The 23,547-nt window shown below is 35.2% G+C and overlaps 1 long non-coding RNA gene across 1 annotated transcript; it reads right to left on the bottom strand.

Annotated features, from left to right (window-relative positions):
- Window positions 1-10,905: 10,905 nt before the first annotated feature.
- On the bottom strand, window positions 10,906-12,064 carry LOC146997692 (uncharacterized). The gene is made up of 3 exons (XR_015040517.1): window positions 11,765-12,064; window positions 11,324-11,673; window positions 10,906-11,240 (listed from the first exon to the last, which is right to left on the bottom strand). It is a non-coding gene; the product is annotated as an uncharacterized LOC146997692 (long non-coding RNA).
- Between the last annotated feature and the right edge of the window lie 11,483 nt (window positions 12,065-23,547).

Here is a 23,547-nt window from a genome sequence, read left to right as displayed (position 1 = left end):
CTGAATCCTGTAGCTGCTTAAATTCTACTACTTATTAACATCTTCGAATTTTTAGTTTAGTTTTTGTTATTTCAGTTACCGCCCGAGTGAGGCGTAGTGTGTTAGCGTTAAGTTTACGCATTGTAAATTGTAAAGAGTTTAATAAAGGCTACTTTTAACCCTTTTCCTGTATAGTTCCTACACGCACTTACTACACGTACAGTTGTCACTTAGAAGATAAGCAAGTGGCTCTCGCAAATTAAATGATAATTCCAGAATGGATTAAGCATAATTTAATTTGCAACAATAAAAGAAAACGTTAGTTACTTTTTTTCGCGAAACTTAGTTTCTCTAGATTGGCAACAAATCCACTATTCTGCTAAGTTTCAAATGTAAACAAATATGGCTGCTGTGGTAAAAAAAATATGCTTAGCCGCAGTTAAAGAACTTTTAAATTGTTACTAAGTTTACAATTATAACGCGCAGGTTAACTAAAGGAAACACTATACTTTAACCGGAAGATAAGAACAACATAATTCAATCATTTTTAAAGCAAAAAATACACAATTTACAAACATATAAGAATAAAGATATTGAGCTCACTGAGCCGAGTAACAGATTGGATATATATATATACATTTATATACTTCTGATGCGGTCGATTTTAATCAAAAAGGGAGTTGCACACCTACATGTTATAGCAGTCCCACATACAAAATTTCAAAGTTCTGAGGCTATCGTTTTTGAGTTAGGCGAGATACATACATACATATACGGACGTACGCACAGAAGCCACAAAAAATATTTTTCTAAATCCGTTTTAAATCAGTTTTATAATTCGTTTAATGAAAAAGAGTCTTTTATTCAGTCCTTATGTACAGATGTCATGCTAAAAACATCGTTAAACAGCATTCGATAGCGGTCAGAATGGACATTTTTGTTAAAATATGGTACCCGGAATTTTTCATGATTACAGTACTTCCTTTACTTCGTATAAGGTATATGGTGTATGTATGGATGGTAAATTTAAACCATATACATATTTCATAAAGTCATTATATCTGTATAATTTAAAATTACCATATGTATAGAATAACATATAACTGCGAATGTTAACTTTCTTATAAAATTGCCACGTTAGGTTTTTAACGTTAGTTTTAAAAATTCGCTGTATGTATATTGAAATTTCTTAACATCATGTACGGATATAGACGACATTTCTATGGAAAACTTATGAAAGTCTGTAGTTGTTCGTTAGCTTCCTTCCACGTAACTTTCTTTCTCTGTATGTCATCTTTATCATCATGTTCTTCTTTTCTCAGTTTATTTCTTCATCATCTTATAAGAGTGCTACGGGAACAAAGTTTTCTGCATCCATCAAGCCTTCACTTCCTTTTAACTAACAGTAATCTCCTCCGAATATGTAAGTAAATCCAAGATATCTAAACCGAGAGTCTGACATGTTTTAAAACAAAGAAAATGTCTGGTACTCGATTCGTCACCTACAAGAGTGATCATAGTTTACAATTTACCCAAAACGCGGCGTAAAGTAATATTCTTCATATATTTTGAGGAAAGTGAGGCGTCCCTCTATAGGAATCTGAAAATTGTTGACATTACTTTCAAAGTTCACACATGGAGCGTAAATAGGAATTGGCAGTTCATCTTTATATCCTGCATAATTCCTTGATTCACTTTTTGGATTAGGCTTGATAAGCTGGGAGACATAAACAGAACACGAATTTTTTCAGCATTTAAGGCTTGAGATTGTCAGCCCCTAGTTTGCTTTTTAGCTTATAAGCCTAAATTTTTTATTTCAATAAAGATTTGCCAAAAATGCCATTATTTTGAGTTGCAGATTAACTGGGTGCCGGTTACAAGCGATTTTACTGCATGTTCACATCAATGTTCACATTAATCACAGTGTTAAAGTGTCGCCATATCTTTTATATTCGTTATACTATTAATATTAAGAGTGTTAATTGATGAAATTATCCAAATAATTTGCTACCGATATATTAGTCTCTAAAAATTGTTAATGCTCCGATTTGTAAAAATGGTTTCATATTTTTTTTAAGATGTTTTGCTCTCCTGGCATGTTTATTCACAAAGTTTATACAAACTGTTGATGTGCCAAAATACAAATTCAGTGTCTCAAAACATGAGAAAATATCAAAATGCTCAATTTAATTATTCTTTGGTTTGGATCTGTGGATGACAACGATTTCTAAGGCAATTTAAAATGGAATAGTAAGTTATGAAACTTTAGTAGTAAGCGGGGGTACTCAGCCGACGGAAGTGACGTCACAGAAAAGGGGCGTGGTCTCCGCCAACTTGGATCACGTGACAACCGGAAGTGACGTAGATGGAAGGAATGACGTAGACGGAGTGACATCATCAAAGTTTCATTTTCATTCTGTGGCAACGATTTTAAGTTTCAAAGTTTTTATTTTTTGTGGCAACGAACAATTTTTATGTTTATGGCAACGGTATCTTGAACAACGTGTTTGGAATGAAATCATCCATTTCTTGTTTGGGCATGTTGTTTGGGCATGTTTACAAAATGGCGTCTGCCGTATCACACCTTTGTATACCTCCGCTAAGGTGTGTGGATACTTTTTTGTCGACCAATCAGATTCTTTGAAATATGACCTCACCGTCTCTTAACCAATCATCGTTCAGATGAAATAAAGAGTTCCTACCCGATATAAGGATATCCCGAGCAACATTCCACATTTCTTTCCTGCCTGTTGCCCAGAGTGTACGTACCTGCTTTTGCTTCGACAATCATTCTTCACCGCTTCGAATGGATCAGACACGAAACCCCAACGCACCAGAAGTAATTTTTTTAAATATACTGTTTTTAGATTTTTAATCTTTAAAAATTGTTGAATTTGCAATATGTGCTTAATTTGTCTTTACTTTTTTCAGATGGAGAACCTATTTGAGGAAGAACCTATGCCTTTGAATGATAAAGTGTTGAGCCATGATGACCGGACCCAAGATGTTCCAAGAGAATCAGCTAGCTCTTGTACCAAAAGAAAAGCAGAAGAAACATCCCATTTCGAGAAAAAAGTACGTATTTGCGAAAAATAGTTTATATGTCAAAGTTGATATTGTATGTGACCCTATTTTTTATGTATTATATACTAACCGATTTATTTTTTTTCAGCGCAAAGGACTCTTCACCGAAGAGGCTATTCCAGAGGAGCTCACTCACATGGGAGACAATGCCTTTGTGGGACCCAGCATTTACAAGGGAAAAGTGACTGGGCACATCCGAGAGTATGCCAAATATAGTAAAGCTTACTATCCGACAAGACGAGCAGTGAATTTTGAGCCATGGTGTTTGAATGTTCTCGCAACCAACATGACAGTGGAGGAACCAGACCTGCTGACACTGAATCTGGAGTTGCCCAAGAACTTTGTAGTCACATATAAAGATTCTCACTTCACTCTGAAACAACTTTCTGCTCAAGGAGATGAAAAAAGTAGCCTCAGCATTACAACGACGCAGTGGGAAGAACTGATGTCCAACTTTAGCCGTATCAGCGATATTGTCACCAACCTCGTTTATCAAAACATGAACTTTTGTGAAGCCTACGAAAGCGTATCCGACGAACCTGTCAGAGAGGAAAATCTACCCCAATCCTTTGACATTTCTATGGGAAGAGCGCGACTTCAAACCATTCTAAAGACGTCACTTGAAGAACTTCTTAATCAACAAGACGAACTGAAATATCCCCAGCTGAAAGATTGTGAAGAACTCGTTCATAAAACAGAAACTGTGAATGCCATTGCTCTGAGATTCAATGCTGTTGACATCGCCAGGCAATTTTATGGAAACATTTGGGGTGAAGAACTCTATTTAATGTTACTGAAACCTGCTCACTACATTACTAAGGACTTTTTAAAATCTGTGTGTTTAAACCATGTACTCGACGAAGTAAAAAACACATTTTGTACTACGAATGGTGTCTTAGGTATTAAATACTATGAATATCTGTAAATTAATTATGATGTTCAATAAAAAGATGTTATTTTTATTTTACAATGACCTCATTCTTTCAGACATTATTTAAAAGAATTAATCTGTAATGATTACTCACATAAATTATTTTCAAAGTATCTGTTGACTTTTATAGAGTATAAATAGTGTTGTTATTCTTAAACATGTATCATTCATTATTCAGCCTTTGAGATGTTAAGTAACATTCATTTCTCTCTCTTGTTTTTTAGACCTATTCCTAGAATCTTAATATACGTGAAACTAGGGTATTTTTTTCTGTTCTAGTTAAACATATATAAATGAATATCAGTGTACGTTTAGATCATAACAACTGTTGCAATGAACGCAGCTCTGGCTCAGACCTATCGGGATTCTCAGGTCCCCGCAAGCTTCGGAGGTGTTGCTGCTTTGCATCATTCTTTAAAAGGTCGCGTAAAAACAAGACATCCAGAAATGGTTGCAAACCAAGTATTCTTATACTTTGAACAAGCCTTTGAGGCACACGTTTCCCAGGAACAGAGTCATCGTAGGAGGCTTAAACGAGCAATTTCAATCTGATTTAGTGGATATGTAATCCCTGGCCTCTTTTAATGACGGATACAAATATTTGCTGACCTGTATAGATATCCTTTCCAAATACTCTTGGGCTATCCCTCTCAAAGATAAAATATCTACGTCTATCCAATCTGCTTTCGAAAAGATATTTTCGAAACGTACAGCCGAATCATTACAAACAGATGCAGGGAAAGAGTTTACCAATAAACACGTTCAAAATTTTTTGAAAAAGAGAAATGTTCACTTTTTCACGACACAAAATGCAACCAAAGCTTCTGTCGTAGAACGATTTAATCGAACTCTGAAAACGAAAATGTGGAAATACTTTACCGAAATGAATACACGAAGGTATATTGATGTGATTGATAAATTGATATCCAGTTATAACCATACATGGCATCGTAGTATTAAGACAGAACCTGTATCGGTTACATTACAAAATCAAGAAAGAATTTGGAAAACATTGTACGGACAGCAACCAGCACAAGTGCCTGTTTCTTCATATTTAAAGATTGGAGATACGGTACGCATCAGTCGAGAAAAATGGTCTTTGAAAAAGGATACGAACAAAACTGGACAAAAGAAATTTTTACAATCTATAAAATTATTCGACGGATTCCAGTTGCCTACAAACTCAAAGATCTAGCAGGAGAAGTTATACAAGGAACTTTTTACAAACAAGAACTTCAAAAGGTTTCGGACTCTGGTTATTATCCCGTTGAAAACGTTTTAAAAAAGAGGAAACGTCGCGGGAAAATAGAATATTTTGTGAAAGTTCAGGGGTACCCCGAAAGCTTCAATGCGTGGGTAGATGATGTGAGAAGAATATAAAAGACCTGTACATTCTGCTTATCTGTCATTTGAACAAAACATGTCTTTCTTTATCACACTGATCAGGGACAGCTCCATGCGCTTTTTTCCAGACAACAAAATATCACAATTTACCACTCAGCTTCCTATTCCGATGAATTTAAATAGTCAGTGGGAGTTGCCTCTTGTGGACTTTATTTACCCTCACACATGGTATAACGTCCGAAAAGACAATAATTTATTTGGATTTGATTTGGGTGATGGAAAATTGGAAGGATGAAGGGTGCCTCCAGGATGTTATGAAATCCTGGAGGCACCCCTCGTTGTATTATGTTCAGTTATGAAAGGATACCAGATTTATTAAAAGCCATGAAAATACCTTCCCATAAAAATAAGATTGAATTCAGTTATCATCCTGTCACGAAAAAAGTTACCATTAAGACCGACGAAAACTGCAAAGTCTTTCTTCACGAAGGATTAGCTGAGCTTCTAGGGTTCGAGCCGGGTGTTTACAAAGGATTGGAGCAAAGTCCTTTTGTAGCCAATCCCGAAGTATCTTTTCCTGTCATGTATGCGTATTACGATCTCGTAGAGCCTCAAATTGTAGGAAATGTACAAGCCCCGTTGTTAAAAACTCTCACCGTAGAAGGAAATGACGGAGACATCATAAATGCTCATTACCCCCGGCCCATTTACTTGCCAGTTATCCGTCAACATTTTCAGACTATACATATTGACATAAGACTTCACTCTGGAGATTTAGTACCATTCGAAAGAGGCAAAGTATTTCTTGTATTGCATTTTCGTCTGAGACAAATTCTATAAAAGAAGCCTTCGTTTGCAAATTGATTTCATTTGGATTGTGTATGCAAGATTAGAAGCATCAAACAGGCGGTTGCCTTACACGTGTTGCACGAAAAAATTTGAAGATTATTATTTAGCTCAAACTGGAAATGGATTACCTTACTATCAAGGAACCATTTTACAGAAAGGTTATGGTATTGGTGGATTTTTTGCAAAGCTGTTTCGCAGTGCTATGCCGTTTTTGATGAGTGGAGCCAAAACAATTGGAAAAGAATCTTTGCGGACTGGAACACAAATTGCAAACGACGTATTGTCGGGAGAAAATTTTAGTCTCCCTCAAAACCAGATCTAAAGAAGCTGGCAAAAAATTAGCGAGGAAAGCAGTTCAGAAAGCAGATGAGATGATTGGTCACGGAAGGTTTAAAAGGAAGCGCAAAACCCCCAAACAATTCATTTCGTCTAAAGTCAGGAAGGTGCAACGACGTGATATTTTTGACTCGTAATGGCTTTTCTGTTAAAAGATTCTCCAGAATGCGCAAAATCCGAATTGGATTTATTTTCGTTACCTCCCACACAAACAGTTATCGAAAAAGGTCAATGGGTTGAATTTCATCCATTAGCCAATGTATCGGAACGAAGTCCTGTCGAGTTCAATGTTTCTGGAAGCGAAGACGACTACCTAGACTTATCACAGACACAACTCTACGTCAAAGTGAAAATTTTAAAAAATGATGGCAAGCCAATCACGGCTGAAAGTAAAGTGGGACCTGTCAATCTCTTTTTACATTCTATGTTTTCTCAAGTGGATATTAGCTTAAATGAAAGACTCGTTTCCACCAGTAATAACACGTATCCTTACAGAGCCATGACAGAAAAATTATTGAATCATGGTATTGATACGAAAACGTCTCAACTGTCATCAGAATTGTTTTTCAAAGGTACAGCAGGACGTATGAACGTTTTTGATATTCAAGACACTCAGCCGAATAAAGGATTCAACCAACGAGCAGAATTGTTTAAACTGAGTGCTTCGATCGATATGATTGGCCGATTGCACTTGGATATGTTTCATCAGAAAAGACTCTTGCTGATAATGGTGGATATGAAAATTAAACTCATACGCAGCAAACCTGAATTGTGTTTATTGGGCGAAGGTGAATTTAAAGTTTTACTCGAACAAGCTTCATTGTTTGTACGCAAAGTGAGACTCAGTCCAGGTGTTGTGCTAGGACATGCCAAAAGCCTAGAAAAATCAACAGCCAAATATTCCATTAATAGAGTGCTCTGCAAAGCCTATTCCATTCCAACGGGAAATATGAGTTTTATTCAAGACAATATTTTCATAGGTCAAATGCCTAATCGTATTGTGGTGGCATGTGTCGATAATGATGCCTTTAACGGAAACTATAAAAAGTCTCCTTTTGAATTCAAGCATTATAATATGAACTTTATCGGCGTTTATGTGGACGGGCAACCGGTACCTCATAATCCTCTTCAGCCTAATTTTGACAAAAATCATTTCATACAAGCTTATCAGAATTTATTTATGAATGCAGACGACAGAGGATTTTACCTTTCAAGATCAGAATTTTCAAAAGGATATTCCTTATTTCGCTTCAACCTGTCACCTGACCTTTCTGATGGCTCTCATTTAAATCTGGTTCGACACAGCAACTTAAGATTAGAAATAAAATTTGGGACTCCCTTACAACAAACTGTTTCATTGTTAGTTTACGCTGAATTTGAAAATTTGGTAGAAATCAATAAAGCTCGAAATATTCTATACGACTTTGGAAACTGATGAATTCATCACAGATTCATCAAATCTTATCTCGAGATCCTATTTCTTTGAGATATTATGCGGGTGTTTTTCCTTGTGATAAAATACCTGCGATTCAAAATTTTCCCTGTGCACTGGTGATCAATACTGATAAACATGATGAAAAAGGAACTCATTGGCTAGCTGTCTACATTGCAGACAAACAGACTCTGGAATTTTTTGACTCTTATGGACTCCCGCCTGAAGTATATGGAAAAGATATCACATCCTTTGTCAAGAAATATCGTCATGTTTTCTGGAACAAGATTTCGCTTCAGAGTTTAACTTCTAATGTATGTGGACATTATTGTATTTATTTTATTATTACACGCTGTTAAGGACTCTGTATGGAACTCATTGTATCACCCTTAGATGGGAAGAATCATGATTTCCAAATATTTCAATTTGTCAAAAAAAGATATGGTGTAAACATGATTTTTAAAAAATAAAGTTGTTTTAATTTGTAAAAATGTCTCTTGTGTTTCTTGTTTCTACACTTATTTAAACAAAATGAATAAATGTCTTATGCAAAAGGATTTTCGGTAAAGTATAAAAGTCAGTGTTTTCTTAACATGCTGTCATTTCCAAAAATGGAACTGCCAAAGTTCGTACATCCTTCTACTTGTCTTCTGAGAGGACCTACCGGTTCGGGTAAAACGGTTTTTGTGAAGAAATTGATAGATCATAAAATGTTCCATCCCATGCCGACCAATATTATTTATTGCTACGGAAGTTATCAACCTGTTTTTAATTCCATGAAAAATGTAAAATTTGAAGAAGGATTACCATCTAACCTGCAGACTCTCCAAAATGCCTTAATTATCATAGACGATTTAATGTCTGAATTAGCAAGTGATACTCGCTTAAGCAAACTTTTAACAAAAGGAAGTCATCACCGAAACCTTTCAGTCGTTTTTATAACACAAAATCTTTTTCACCAAGGCAAGGAGATGAGAAATATTCATTTAAATTCTCATTATCTTGTCTTATACAAAAATCCTAGAGATAAAAGTCAAATCATGCATTTAGCTAGACAAATGGTCCCGGAAAAGTAAAGGCCTTTCAAGAAATTTTTCAGGATGCTACTTTAACTCGATTTAGCTACTTGTTGATTGATTTACGACCTGAAACAAGTGAAACGCTTCGCCTTCGCACAGGCATCTTTCCTGGTGATAAATACTATGTCAAAAAAAGATATGGTGTAAACATGATTTTTAAAAAATAAAGTATAGTTCATTTCAGTTTAAATAAAGTATAGTTTAAATAAAGTTTTAATAAAGTATAGTTAAAATAAAGTATAGTTCATTCAGTTCCCGATAGTTCATTTCAGTTTGAGACGTCGAATGGCTAACATGTCTTCTCCCATCGTGATCGATTTCGAAGGTTTTCAGTGGATGCCTCATTGTTACATTGTTAAATAATTAGCTTTTTACTCCGTGCATGAAGGATCACAGTTGCTGGTCATTTTTACCCCCTCACTCAGCCTTGGAAAACATTATAACGATCTCAGCAAAAGTATTTTGCTTGGGTCACAAGAAATCGTCATCATGTGAATTGGAGTGAGGGTGTTTTACCGTATACTCATCTTCGTATTATTTTGCAATATTTGTCATCTATTTATTCTGTCATATACGTGAAAGGATTAGAAAAGAAATTATTTTTAGAAAATTTATTATGTAGAGACATCATAAATATAGACTATCCTAAGATAGAGAATTTAAAAAAGAAAAGTACTTTAACATGTTCGATTCATGCAAAAGGATTTAATTGCTGCGCTTTAACCAAAGAGGCTGCATTTGCTACCCATATAAAAGAAAGTGTGCAAGAAAAAGAGCTCATTTGTAATCAGAATGTCTCATCTGAAGGACGTGGATTATCTAAAACTATTAGGAAAAAGTCGAATAAAAGCAGCTGTACTGAAAAAGTGTCCGAATCATCTCATCAAATCAGTTTGTGAGTGTGTTTTAAATCTTCTAAAAGGAAACGTACCCATCATCAAACGCGTCAAAAATCGACTCGCCCCTTTTAAAAGAACTTTAAGAAAACTAGCGGACAAAAAAGTACCTCTTTTTAAGAAAAGACGTCTTTTGGTTCAAAAAAGTGACGGTTTTCTATCTTTCCTGATTCCTGCAGCAGTCAGTGTCTTATCCTCTCTTCTCCATGGAACACAGTAAGAAATTTGCCTTGGTACCTCTGGATCGTATGCACCAGTTTGAAGATGAACATTTGAGTGATTTAGATACCCAAATTCAAAACATCTTAAAAAAGAAAATGGACGATGAAAAAAAATCCAAATTGTACATCCAGGTTCTGCAAAAGTATGCTACGTTTCCTCATGTGAATGCGTCTGAAAAACAACCGTCTGAACAATTTTCTGCGACAGATGTAGAAAAGGACATTTTGCAGACTGTTCCTGTGAAACAGAAAAGAACGGTACAGAAAATAATGGATTTCCTAAAAGAACACCAGATTTCCTGGACACACAATAAAGAACTGATTCTGGACGGTCATGTGTTTTCTGGGTCTAACATTGTTTAACTGATAAACTTTCTGTTGAGAAATAGAACTGAAAGACCTACTGCCTTTGAACAGTTTAAAAATGTACTGAATGTGAATAACTTTCCTCAAGACTGTGAAAAACAAACATTTAATGAATGTAAAAACGATGTATGCTAGACCTAAAAGAAAATTCTCTTAGAAACTATGGCTGAAATTGTAATGAAATGTTCATAATAAAAGTTAATTTCTGATTATTTGTGTTATGTTTTTCTTTGATGAAGTTAATATATAAAATCATTTTTTCTGATTAAACTAATATATACATAATCATAACCATTATTTTCTAAAAAAATATTTAAAAAAACTTACCTTTCATGGCATCTTTTCCAAAGGAAAAAAGAAAAAACACCATTATTTTATCATTCAAACCTCTATTTTATTTTACGTTCATTTACAGATAGTGGATGTATCATAATGTATATTTTACATGCAAACATTTTTTGTACAAGCCTATTATAATATAGTTCATAGTCTTTCTTTTAAGTCGAGAGTTAAAGAGATGGGGGGAAGTAACCCTTTTTCAACTCGGTGAGACCGAAGCATCCCGGCAGTTTGGCCAACGCCATCGGTAGAAAATTTAACGAGTCTATGACCCGAATGTTCAGACTAGGGTGTCTTACACTCATGATAATAGACCCGTTCGGGATCACCTCCGGCGCTGTGCCTTGCTCCAGGAGCCAGGCCATCACGAACTGCCCATCGAACCTGTAAGTAACAAAAAAAGTATGAATAATATTGAAAAAATAGTCGTACTAAAAAGCATGCAAACTATGGCATTTTTAACTTACCCTTTCATGTTATGTGCCACGGCGGTGAAGCCCTTGTGCTGTGGGGTGAACAGCCAGGCACAGAAATCTTGACATGCCTCATAGCCCGGAAACACTTTTTCTGTGCCGTCGGCATACTGAGCCACCGCGAAATTTACGAGGTGTTCCCCCGAAGACTGGTCCGTTTCAAAGTCAAAGAAGATAAGCTTATCCTCGGGCTTCTTCGGAGCAACACGTCGCAAATAACAACGGTGCTCAGCAGCCACGACAAACTGGCCGCAAGACGGACATTTGGTGGTTCCGCACTTGTTAAGCTCTATAAGGCAATCGCGCCTCCGGATCACTTGTCAGCAGTCTCTGCACTGGTATACCTGTAACGACAATTATTATTTATACACAACAATTTCAAAAAAAGTACATGATAAATAACTTTGTTAAGATAAATTTTCAAAAAGCACTTACTCTATCACAAAGTGAAAATTCTTGATTTCCAGTCAGGGCTTTGTGTGCTTTAAAGCAGGCATCGGATCGGCAGAGACGGTCACAATCCTGGCATCGTTGGGGCTGGTCTGGAAAGCAGTCGGTCCTCAGACATATGGAACAGGCATTAGCACATCTATGGCTTTCAGGCATTTGGTAGGCCTTTTCGCAGGTCGTGCAATAGTGATCACTGCCGAAAAGTCCTTTGAGGGATTTGATTACATCGTAATGTCCATCGTGGAGCCATAAATTGATCCGCTGAGACCTCTCCTTTCCTTTATAGACCACCTAAAACACAGAAAGACAAACATTTTCTCTTGAATTCCAAAACCAAACCCTTTTAGGTATATTTTTAACATCGAAATGCCTAAAGTTAATCATCTAAAAATTACTTGTGCATTAAGCATCAAAACTAATCACATGCCTAATCATCTGAAAATTCATTGTGCATTTCACTTTAACATCAAAACGAATTGCATATAAAAATAATCTAAACAAGTTAATGTAACCTAAACATAAAAATTTTTACAAGTGAATGTTTTAACGAATTACATATATAAAATTAATCTAGCAATTTAAAGTAAACTAAAATCTCACTATGCATTTAATTTTTATAAGGTATATTTTTTAACATCAAAGCGAACTGCATACATCCATGCATAAAATATAATCTTAAAATTTAGAGTCATTCAAAAATTCGTCAGGCATTTTTGTAAGACATATTTTTAGCGTCTAAAGAAATGCATGCATAAAATATAAATTTTATCTTAAATGTAAAATTAATCTAAAAATTTTTCAAGTTATGTTTTTAGCATCTAAATAAATGTCATACATAAAAATAATCTAAAAATGTACCACAATCTAGAAAATTCACCATGTATTCAGTATTTTCAAGTTATATTTTTTAACGTGGAAACGAACTGCGTACATGCATAAAGTTAATCTATGAAAACAGAATTATCTTGAGATAAAAATATTAACTTACTCGGTTCAAGTTTTCCGAAGAAAAGACGGCAATTTGCACATCCAGGTGGTCTTCAAATATGGCTATCTCCGCAAACGTGCAGGGGCCTAGAGGCACATTCGCAGCCATATGAAGTTCCTTTGCACATTGCACGAGGGCTGGCCGACAACGCTTTTGCATGGCTTTGATGGCGGTCGTATCTTTGTGCAAATGGGCCAACGCATAAACAGTTGCTTTGGCACAACAGAGTCCTTCGTCGTCGTATGGTATAGACAGTATGGATTTTTTGTTCAGTCTGTCCATGGAAATGTTAATCACTTTCTATTTCGTCCAGCACCTACAGGTCGTCTGATAGTAATTACGTCCACTGAGAATACTGTATCCAGCTCAATTTTATCCTTGGACTGCAGCACTTTCATAACGGCAGCCAAAATCTTTTCGCCCGTCAGAGTCGAAAGTGACATCAGAGAAGTGCTGATAGGCTTGTCCAATCCTTCTGCCTGGATGCAGAACCGGATAAGATCCGAGGGGCTCAAATCGGCTGTCGTCCGGCGAATGAGCTGTTCAAGTAATTCCCGGACGGTGTGAGGAATTCGAAGCATGGGCACGCCTTGAACATCCTGAGGCAGCCGTTCCATATCTATACTGGCCCGGAAGGTAATTTCCTCGGTTTGATATTTATGGTTCCGTCGACGAGACTTCTCTGTGAGTACAATCGCCTCATCAATCTTGGAAAAAAATAAGTAAGTTTCGGTAATAATCAAACATTTTCAAAATACATTATTTTAATAAATCATGCAAAAAAGAAAAATATATACCGAACATTCATCGGTACCAGCCATATACACAGGACCACGAGCTGATGAGGAAGAAGTCTAAAAATAAATAAATAAAAATAAATACATTCATTTCTAGTACTAGAAAAATATTCTAACATAATCATAACGAAACGAAAATTTACCTCAAATCCAGAACCCACATGATAATACAAGGGCAAAACCATAGGATTTTCCATAAAGATTTAATCCACTTCATCGATTAACTATCAAAATAAAAAAGAATACGTTTAAAATACCTTCAGATAGAAATAAAATACATTACGAAAGTACGTGTAAAATAATTTAAACTTACATCATCATCCGAATCATGGAAAGGAAAATTCGGATCCTCAAATAATACCTGGCAATTAAAAAAATAGAATAAATAACGTGTTTAAAATGGTTATATAAAAAATAAGGTATAAGGAAAATGTACTTACTTTGGTTGCAGATGCAGTTCGTTTAGCAGACATCTTATAAAGAAACGAAATGGCGCAGAAAATAACAAAAAGGCAAGATAAGGTTCACTCAGCAAAAACCAGAGTAGAAATGATTGCATTCGTTAACGCGAGCGAATATATAGACGGTGTATAAGAAAGCAATACGCTGATTGGCTGAAATAAGATAGATATTGTTAGCGAAATGCTAATTGGTCGTTAAGATTGTATACGTTCGCCACGGCGGATGTAGAAAGCGTGAAGCGGTTTCGGCATGCTGCAACGTGAAAGAGATGACGTTTGCCTGTTTCCCCCAGCCTAGTGACATCATGGTTGTTTTTCTACTCAACGCGATAATGTGACTTTGCTTGTAAGGTCTTGTTGGCATAGTGGTTTGGGAAATCACCTTTCATACTAAAGGTTGCGGGTTCGAATCCCGTTCGTGGAGTTGTTTTTAAACTTCAGGAAAAATAATATTAAATTCAATAACATTTAATTAAAGGTAATAATTAAAATAATGATGTACTAAATAGTTAAAAATAATAGTTAATAATTAAAAAGTTAAAATTAATGACATATAAAATAATTAATCAAGTATCAAACTAATATTAATCACATGTCAAATAATTAAAAGTAATAAATTAAAAGTGATGTCATTCCAAACACGTAGTTCAAGATACCGTTACCATAAACATAAAAATTGTTCGTTGCCACAAAAAATAAAAACTTTGAAAACAAAATCGTTGCCACAGAATAAAAAAAACAAAACATGCATGACGTCATTCCATCTACGTCACTTCCGGTTGTAACGTGATCCAAGATGGCGGAGACCACGCCCCTTTTCTGTGACGTCACTTCCGTCGGCTGAGTACCCCCGCTTACTACTAACTTTTATTTTGGAAAACAGGTAAGACTTTATTTTTATACATTTCAAATTGTGAATTTTAAGATTCCGGTAATTCGTAGCATGTTATAAGCAGTTATGATAAAATTTTAGAGTTTCCATTCTGTGAACTTTTTTTATGTTAGTTTTAAGATATTATGAGATGAATGAGATTTAAGGCAAAAGTTGCCTTCTTTACATCAGACATAATTTTAGCTCTGAAATCGACTCTCTTTAAAGTTCTAGTCTAGACTGATCAACCAGTTTTCTAGGAAATTCGAATTTCAGCATAGCTTCAAACAGCCCTTCACAGTATATGCTATTATAAGCTGCTTTGAAATCAATAAAAGGGTGAAAGGTATCAAAATTATGTTCAATAGTTTTTTCTAGAATTTTTCTAACAGAGTGAATTGGATAATAGATTTTCGAGCTTTAAATCTACATAAGCAGCTGCCAATTACTATAGATGCATACGGTAATAAACTATTATATAAAATATGGAAGATTATTTTAAATGCCACATTTTAGAGGACGATATCTCGTTAGTTGTAGCATTCCAGCCTATCTTCTTTTTTAGAAATTAAACATACGGAGCCCTCTTCCCATTGAATGGGAAGAAGTCAAAACATTAAACATAACCTTATGTATACAACCAATCAGTTCAGGCACGTAAACATTAATAAGATTTACTGGTCATCTGGTCCTGCAGCTCTACTGTCATTTAGATTCTCAATAGTCTTCCTTCCCTCATACTAGGGTTGTGCATCACGTTCCAGAGTTCGTTCATTCTCAGAAACATTCAGCTAGATAGTTAGGTCAGCCTACTTCCTTGGAAAATCACTTCCGCAGAGAGATCTCTAAAAAACTGCCTACATCTTTTCAGCACTTCAGCTCGATCACTTGTAAGCTCATCATCACCTTTAGTAGTCACGGGATAGGCAAAGCGAGATAGCGCACTAATTTTCAGGTAAAATTTCCTCGACTGTTTTTCAGTTTTTAGTTTTTCGATTTCTCTAAACTATTTCTCCATATATGCTTTCTTTTTCATACAAAACAGTATTTTTTCTTCTCTTTCCAACTATTTATATTTTCCTTTACTCCTATAGTATATTGTTTTCGTATCATAATTTTATATGCTTTCTTTTTCTCCTCAGTAACTTTTCCACAGTCACAGTCATATCAACCGTGTAGTTTATTCCCTTTGATTTCTGGTATAACTTCTTTTGCAGTATCCTTAATTTTTTTTCAATCTTCTTCCAAGAGAAGTCACCATTCTGTATATCATTACATTCCAGTAGTCGTTCTTTTAGTTTATTTCTATAATTTTTCATCGTCCCAGGTTTTCGAAATGAGTCACCATTGCGCAATTTTGATTTATATATTTCCAAGATTCCATCTTGTTGTTGCCTATTCCAAAATGTCTTACTTATCCTTCCTCTTAGCTTGAAAATCACCAGAAAGTGAGTCAATATTGGCTCGGCAATAAGTGCAGACATCTAAAGTGTCTTTTGCACTTTCGGTTTCTTAGATCCACCAGGAAATTATTAATTTGATTTACTGTTTTCCATCTGGGGAGCGCCATGTGACTTTACATATATTTCTAAGAAGGTACCCCCTATTAATAAGTTCATTTGTATTTGTATTTGTTATTATCACTATTTTCTTCATGTAAACTGTAATTACCAGAGTTCCCCACTAATCTCATGCCAATCTCTGCATTAAAGTCATCAATAACCAGTTTCATGTTATTTGAGGAGCATTTGTCATAGGTGTCTTCAAGATTATCATAAAACTCATCCTTAATGCTATTGCATTTGTCCTTAGTAGATGCAAGCACGCTGATAATACTAACATTTTGACGTCAAACTCGAAACCGCACTTTACATATCCTTTCCTTTAAAGGTTTGAAGTGTATGATTTGTCTCTTATTCTTCTAGTTACTACAAATCCTACCCCAAAGCAGTGCTGCTTATCCTGACAGCAATGTAAAACACTGCATCTACTTTTATGCAAGATTCCTTGGCCAATCCATCTGATCTCCGGAATGCCCAAGATACCCAAATTGTAATTCCCAAACACATCAACCAGATTTTTAAGTTCTCCATCCTTATAGAGGATGCCCACATTCTAAATCCGTTATCGTTCCATGTCGTTTGGGTAGTATCCGTTCATGATTTAGCTTTTGAAATTTCTGAAATGGAATTTTTATATAACCCCATGCCCAATCCCCAGCCTGAAGGACCACACCTCTAATACAATCCCCATGGGCAGGGTGGCCGGCTGGACCCCTGGACGCTGGGTATCGATTTTAGTCACCTCTTTCGATATGCATGAGCTACACTTGGACCCGATCATCACTTGAGTGACAAAAAATATTACAAAATAAAAAATGTGTATATGTATGTAGGAAAATGGAAATAAAATTACATTTGGAATTTAAACCTCTACAGACGCGCTCAGATGATAAACGTTTACAAGTAATGTTTACATTAAGAAATAATGTTTTCGAAAATGAGATAGTCTAAAACAGTCTGTTCATTGTTAAGTAAAGAAAATTTAATGCTCTCCGTGCGTTCGATTAATTAACATCAAATTAAGCAGTCAAAAAGTTTAGCTCACTCGCGCGCTTGACGAGTGTTACCCTCAGTATTAACATATAAAACATTTATTCGAGGCAGATCACTGGAGACTGAAAACAAGGATTTAACATTGTACAAGACGCAATTTTGGTTACTTTATTTAAAGCCTTAATCGATTAGTTTGAGAATTAGAGGCTTACTAGCTTTAAAAGCTCGAGTGTTATATGCAATGCTCAGAACAATCGACGAATTTGATACATATTTGTTAATTTTTCAGTTTCATCCGGCAGTATGAATAACATCATTATCTTGGAGCAACGTTTCTCACACTGATGGCATAATAATTTCTTTGTTTAAAATTAAGCATTAAATTGATTTTAACTAAATTTTAACGAATTGCTGAACTTACGTAAATTTTTTGTGTAATACACTTTTAACGCAACAGCTGAGATTCGGATTACATTTGGAATTACGCTGCTTTTTCTCATTTCGACATGTGTTTTGAACTGCTCTTCTCAAGTTATAAATAACAGCGTACAAGTGCGTACTGTAGTTGCAGTTGACTAGTAAATAGTTGATTGATGCGTTAGGAAAGGAAATTTAATAAAATCGATTTAAAGATTTAATAAAAAACTATTATAACTTTAACTGAAAAAAAAATCGCCCTGAAGCCTAAAACGTTATGCATACTGACTAGTCAGAGTGATGAATTAATACATACTTATCACTTTGCCCAGGTGGTCTGTTCCTTATGCATAATATCTGGATATCGTACGTAATGGCGTGATTTATATTTTATCCGTATGAAATTTATTTAAAAAGCTTATGTGAAAAAATGAAAACTTAAAAACTCTTATATGGAATAAATGTACAACAGTTTTGAAAATGTGTTAAACTCTTTAAAATTCAACGATGCTATTGAACTATTAACCAGTTACAGAATGAATCTGCTAAAGGAATGAAGTCAAAAAATTTATATTTTTTTCCCATGCTTTCATAAAAAAAAAGTTTTTATTAACTTTTAAGTTTTGAAAGTGATTAAGTAAAGTAAGTTGGTATTAATTATTAAGTACCTGATAAACTCAAACTGCTTAAAAGATATTAAGAATGACTTTTTTCCTCTTTATTGCAGATAAAAAAGAAAAGAAAAAATTTCTATAATCTGCAATATCGATAATTAGGAAACTTTTGAAGAAAATGGGCTTAGTAACAGAATTTAAAATCATGAAGAAAAACAGAAAGTTGCAAACTCTTAGAACCCATTCTTAGAGAAGATGCAGCAAGAAGTATATTCAGTTAGACTTGTATATGAATTTAACACGTTTTCCGTTAAAGCATGATTTAAAGGCATATGTTCTCATAAAAACTGAAAATTCTACTTCACAATATTTCCTTTCAAAAACCTTAAAATACGCTGAAAGAGAACAATTAGAAATGCTTTGGCTACCAAACATCTTTCTTAATTATTTCATACTAATTAAAATTTTTCATTTAATAACTTAATATTAATTAAGTTATTATATGCATCAAGTGCGCAGAAGTTCTTTATGTGGACTTTATTTTCGCAACCAATCATCTCATGGAAATATACTTCCGATTACAGAAATGTTTTAAATGACATGCAAGTATTCATGTTATGGCATTTTAAAATTCAAAACAATCAATTTTGGAAAAATTACAAAATCTAAAATTATTCTTTTAATACACAAATCCTGTACCAGGGAGGATGTCACGGTTAACTTACAGTAGTTAAAAATACGGAGAAATAACTAATCAACAGAAAAACAGTTAATAATTTTCCTGTATTTTTAAGCAGTTTCATTTAGAGAATAAGTTCATTTGTTTGGATGAATTACATCAACATTCAAACCAAGAACGCAGTTCAAAACACAAAGAAGTATGTTTCTGCTTATATTATTCTTGTATTTTGACAAAACTCAATGGAAAGCGGAAGATTAATTGGCGGTAAGCTGAACTTATTTTTATGATATAATCATTTATTTTTAATAGGTGATTTTGTAATTTGTATATATTCCAGATTATATGCAATTGTAACTGTTCGTCTGCACACAACTAAGACGGAACACCTAACATTTAGAATTAATGTTCGAGTGACGGAAACATTGTAGGGTTTATATTTATTTTAACTAACATTTATTTTAAGCTATCTTTCCTGTCAAGCGTTTACTTTCATCTAGAACTGCCAATGCTAGAGTATGTAATTTGTAGTAGAGCGCGCAGTATATTTTAAGTTCGTAAAATAGCTAAGTGCCTATGTTTCATGACGATGTGAAAATGGAGTGTGTAGAGTAAAATCTCGCTTTCCTATAGCCCATTATGTTTCAAAATGACACGATTTCGTCACAAAACATGAAATAAAAAAAATTCGAATTCGAATTTCGAAAAAATCGCTTCGAAGTGCACTGGCTCTTGTGTAGATGTACCTATGTACCAAATTTCGTAGCCGTGGGTCTATTAGCTTACGCGCAGCGCGAACGAAAGGCACACACACACAGACAGAATCTTTCTTTTATTATATGTAGAGAAGATATGTAGAGATAAGATTGTTTAAGGGAAGGAAACTTTTACGTTTCGCAGCTGTACCCTGCGGCATTAAGACGGTCATCACGGAGAGTCTAGCCTTTTGCAATTCTCTTGAGAGCTCACGTCTACCGAACAATATCTAGTAATCAATCTCACTTAGCGGAATCATTGAAGTAAAATTCTGGCAAGGATGGGAGATAACAAAAGAACTGCTTGACAATTTTCAGAGGTTTAGGGTTATTTTCGCGACATTTTACGGGAAGTTCGGTCCAAAACTAAGGACAGTTTTAAAGGAATTCGCAGAAAATCACTCGACAGTCTAGGGATTAAACGATTACAGGGGCCTGTAAAAGCGAGGGTCCAGACCCCTAAAGTTTCGCAAAACCCCTCAAGAAGGTACCTAAACACGGTCGTGGTAAAAAATTCACAGTTATACAAGTCCTGTTTGGCGATGTACCAGTGGAAGCCCTCATTGATATAGAGGCAGAAGGTAATTTTATAAGTGATAAATTTTTCAATAAGAATTTTAATAGGTTACGGTTATTTAAAAATAAAAACACAGAAATTATAGCCGCCCAAGGAAAAACCTGCCAATGTACCGGGAAATTATCATTAAAAATACAGATAAAAGATGAAAGCCTTAAAGTATTAATTTTTGTGGTGAAAAATTTACAGTTTCCAGTCATCTTAGGCATGGAGTTCTTTAAGGCCGCGAAAGCCAAGCTCAATTTTCAGGATAATTCGATCATGCTGGAAATGAATGGAAGGGTGGTGGAGCCAGTGAAAAAACCGCAGGTAGACCTTACCATTTGAATGTCCATGAAAGCCAAGCCATCCAGCAAGTGGTGAGTACTTTTTCAAACTTGTTTTCAGAACGGCCTGGTAACTGTCAAATCGTAACACATAATATACAACTAACTGCCGATAAACCCTGTAAGGCTAAACCCTACAGGTATGATCAACAGAAAGAACAAATTATTGAGGAACACATTAAAGAAATGCTGCAGAACCAGATAATAACGCCCAGAAATAGTGAAGTCGAGTCGAGTCGTACTATGTAGGAAAAAGAACGATTTCCCTCCTTCGGATAGAAGGGCTTGGAGGTTTGCTATCGATTACAGAAAACTCAATAGTATCACTAAGCTCCTGGTTTACCCTTTGCCGGTGATAGAGGAAATAATTAGAAAGATTAAGTCTACGAGATACATGACTACGTTGGACTTAACGTCAGGCTACTATCAAATAGCTAGGAGACCAGAAGATATACATAAAACCGCGTTTGTCACAAAATCGGGCACTTATGCATTTTTACGTATGCCCTTTGGGTTGTGTGGGGCCCCGTCAACATTCCAGAGAGCTATGGACGTTGTTCTAAAGCCTGTCCTAGGAAAATCAACTTTAATCTATGTAGATGATATAATTATAACGAGTAGTACGTTGGAGCAACATATTAAAGACTTGGAAGAGGTTTTTAAATTATTAAAAGAGGCCGGTCTTACAATTAACGCATCGAAATGCAAGTTCGCGACAAAAGAACTTAAATATCTGGGTTATAAAATTTCGCAAAAGGTTATAGAAACTCAGGATTCAAAAATAAAAGCCATCAAGAATTTTCCACCTCCCAATACCGCCAAGAAACTTTCTTCTTTCCTTGGATTATGTTCTTATTATCGGTCGTACATAAAAGATTTCGCGAATATTGTTGAACCGTTGTTAGTAATTAAAAGAAAAAAAGTAAGTTTACGTGGACAGCAGAAGCATATACAGCTTTTAAAAGGTTAAAAGAAGCACTCATCATTGTCCCTGTTTTGAAATTCTCGGAAGGGGACGAAAACCTGGAAAAAGCAGCAGACGCGACGGACTATGCCGTAGGTGCTGTTCTCATGCAGAATGGGCATCCTTTGGCATTTTTTAGTAAAACTTTAAATTCTACTCAAAGAAATTATACAGCTACGGAGAGAGAAACATTAGCCGTATTAATGCCTGTACAGAAATTTCGAGTTTATTTCGGCAAAGCGTCAGTAACAGTCTTTTCGGATCATGCGGCTGTTGGTAGCCTTTACTCGGGGAAAACCTAACGCCCAGGTTAATAAGATGGGCTTTAAAACTTCAAGAATATAATATAATAATTAAATATAAACCAGGTAAAGAAAATAATGTCGCTGACGCACTATCCCGAATAAAATTGGACGATGAAGGGAATGAACTCAAATACGCTGTGTTGACTTCAAAAATTTTAGATTCTAGAGAAACAATTATTGCTGAATTGAAAGCTGATCCTGAATTTGGAAGTATTTATGCTTATTTAAAAGAGCCCGAAATCTTTGAACATACAGATGTCGCCGCAATAAGAAGTAGAGCAGAAAACTATGAAATAATAGATAATTTATTGTTTTATACGAAATCAACAAATGAGAATTTTGAGTATAGACCAGTCATCCCAGCCTCGCTTCGATTGAGCATTTTGAAGGAATTACACGACGCGCCAATATCGGGTCATTTAAGGGTCAGAAAGACTATAAAAATGGTACGCGAGGCGGTATATTTCCCGCAATTATACAAAATAGTAACTACGTATGTCAGGTCCTGCAATCAATGTCAATTAATAAATGATATTAATTACAGCCCGGCCGGGTACTTAAATAGCATTCGCGCTACATTTCCGAATGAAATTTTGGGCATAGATCTTCTTGGTTCTTTTTCCCAGAGTGAGTTAAATAAAAATCGTTTTCTTTTAGTAATTGTAGATCATTTTTCAAAGTGGACAGAAATTGTTGCACTTAAACGCGCGTCAGCCAAAACAGTTGCAGATGCATTCTTACACAGGTACATTTTAAAATACGGTACACCCATAAAAGTCATTAGCGGTAACGGTAAACAATTCGTTAGCCAAATTTTTGAAAACATTTGCTCTGGACTTGGCATACGCCATATCAAAATGATCCCGTATAGACCACAGGCAAACATCGCAGAAAGAGTTAATAAAAATATTGTAAAAATAATTCGAAGCTATGTTAGTACACAAGCACTGGTATGGCTACATAAATGAGTTAGCTTATGCTTTAAGAACAGCAAATCATGATACTACTGGATAAACTCCAGCAGAATTATTTTTAGAACGTAAGTTAATTACGCCAATAGATAAATTATTCTTTGCGCAACAAAGGGAAGAAGAATTTAAACAAAAAGATATACAGAAACTTATAGATCAGGCGATTAAAAACTCGGATACCGCAAGAAATAAACAGAAACTTTATTACGATCGAAAACGCCGTGAAGCAGATTTTAGAGTAGGTGATAATGTGTTAAAGCGGAAATTTTCTTTATCAAGTGGCCCAGATAATTTCACTGCAAAATTGGCTCCGAAGTTTGAAGGCCCCTATGTAATACAGGAAATCAAGGGAATCGTATTGTACCTTAAGAACGAGAGAGGGGAAACCTGTAAAGCAAGTCCCGATTAGGTGAAAAAATATTATAATCAAAATGATTTCGAAATCCTTAAAAGTTTCTTGCAGGACTCAAGCGCAAAAGAAGTGGAAA

This window comes from Stegodyphus dumicola, chromosome 4 (assembly GCF_044657685.1).
Source record: "Stegodyphus dumicola isolate Sdum_Otavi_A_Nest chromosome 4, ASM4465768v1".
In the NCBI taxonomy this organism is placed as follows: Eukaryota; Metazoa; Arthropoda; class Arachnida; order Araneae; family Eresidae; genus Stegodyphus; species Stegodyphus dumicola.
Note: the sequence above shows the minus strand (reverse complement) of the source record. Positions and strands in the feature narration are given on the sequence as shown.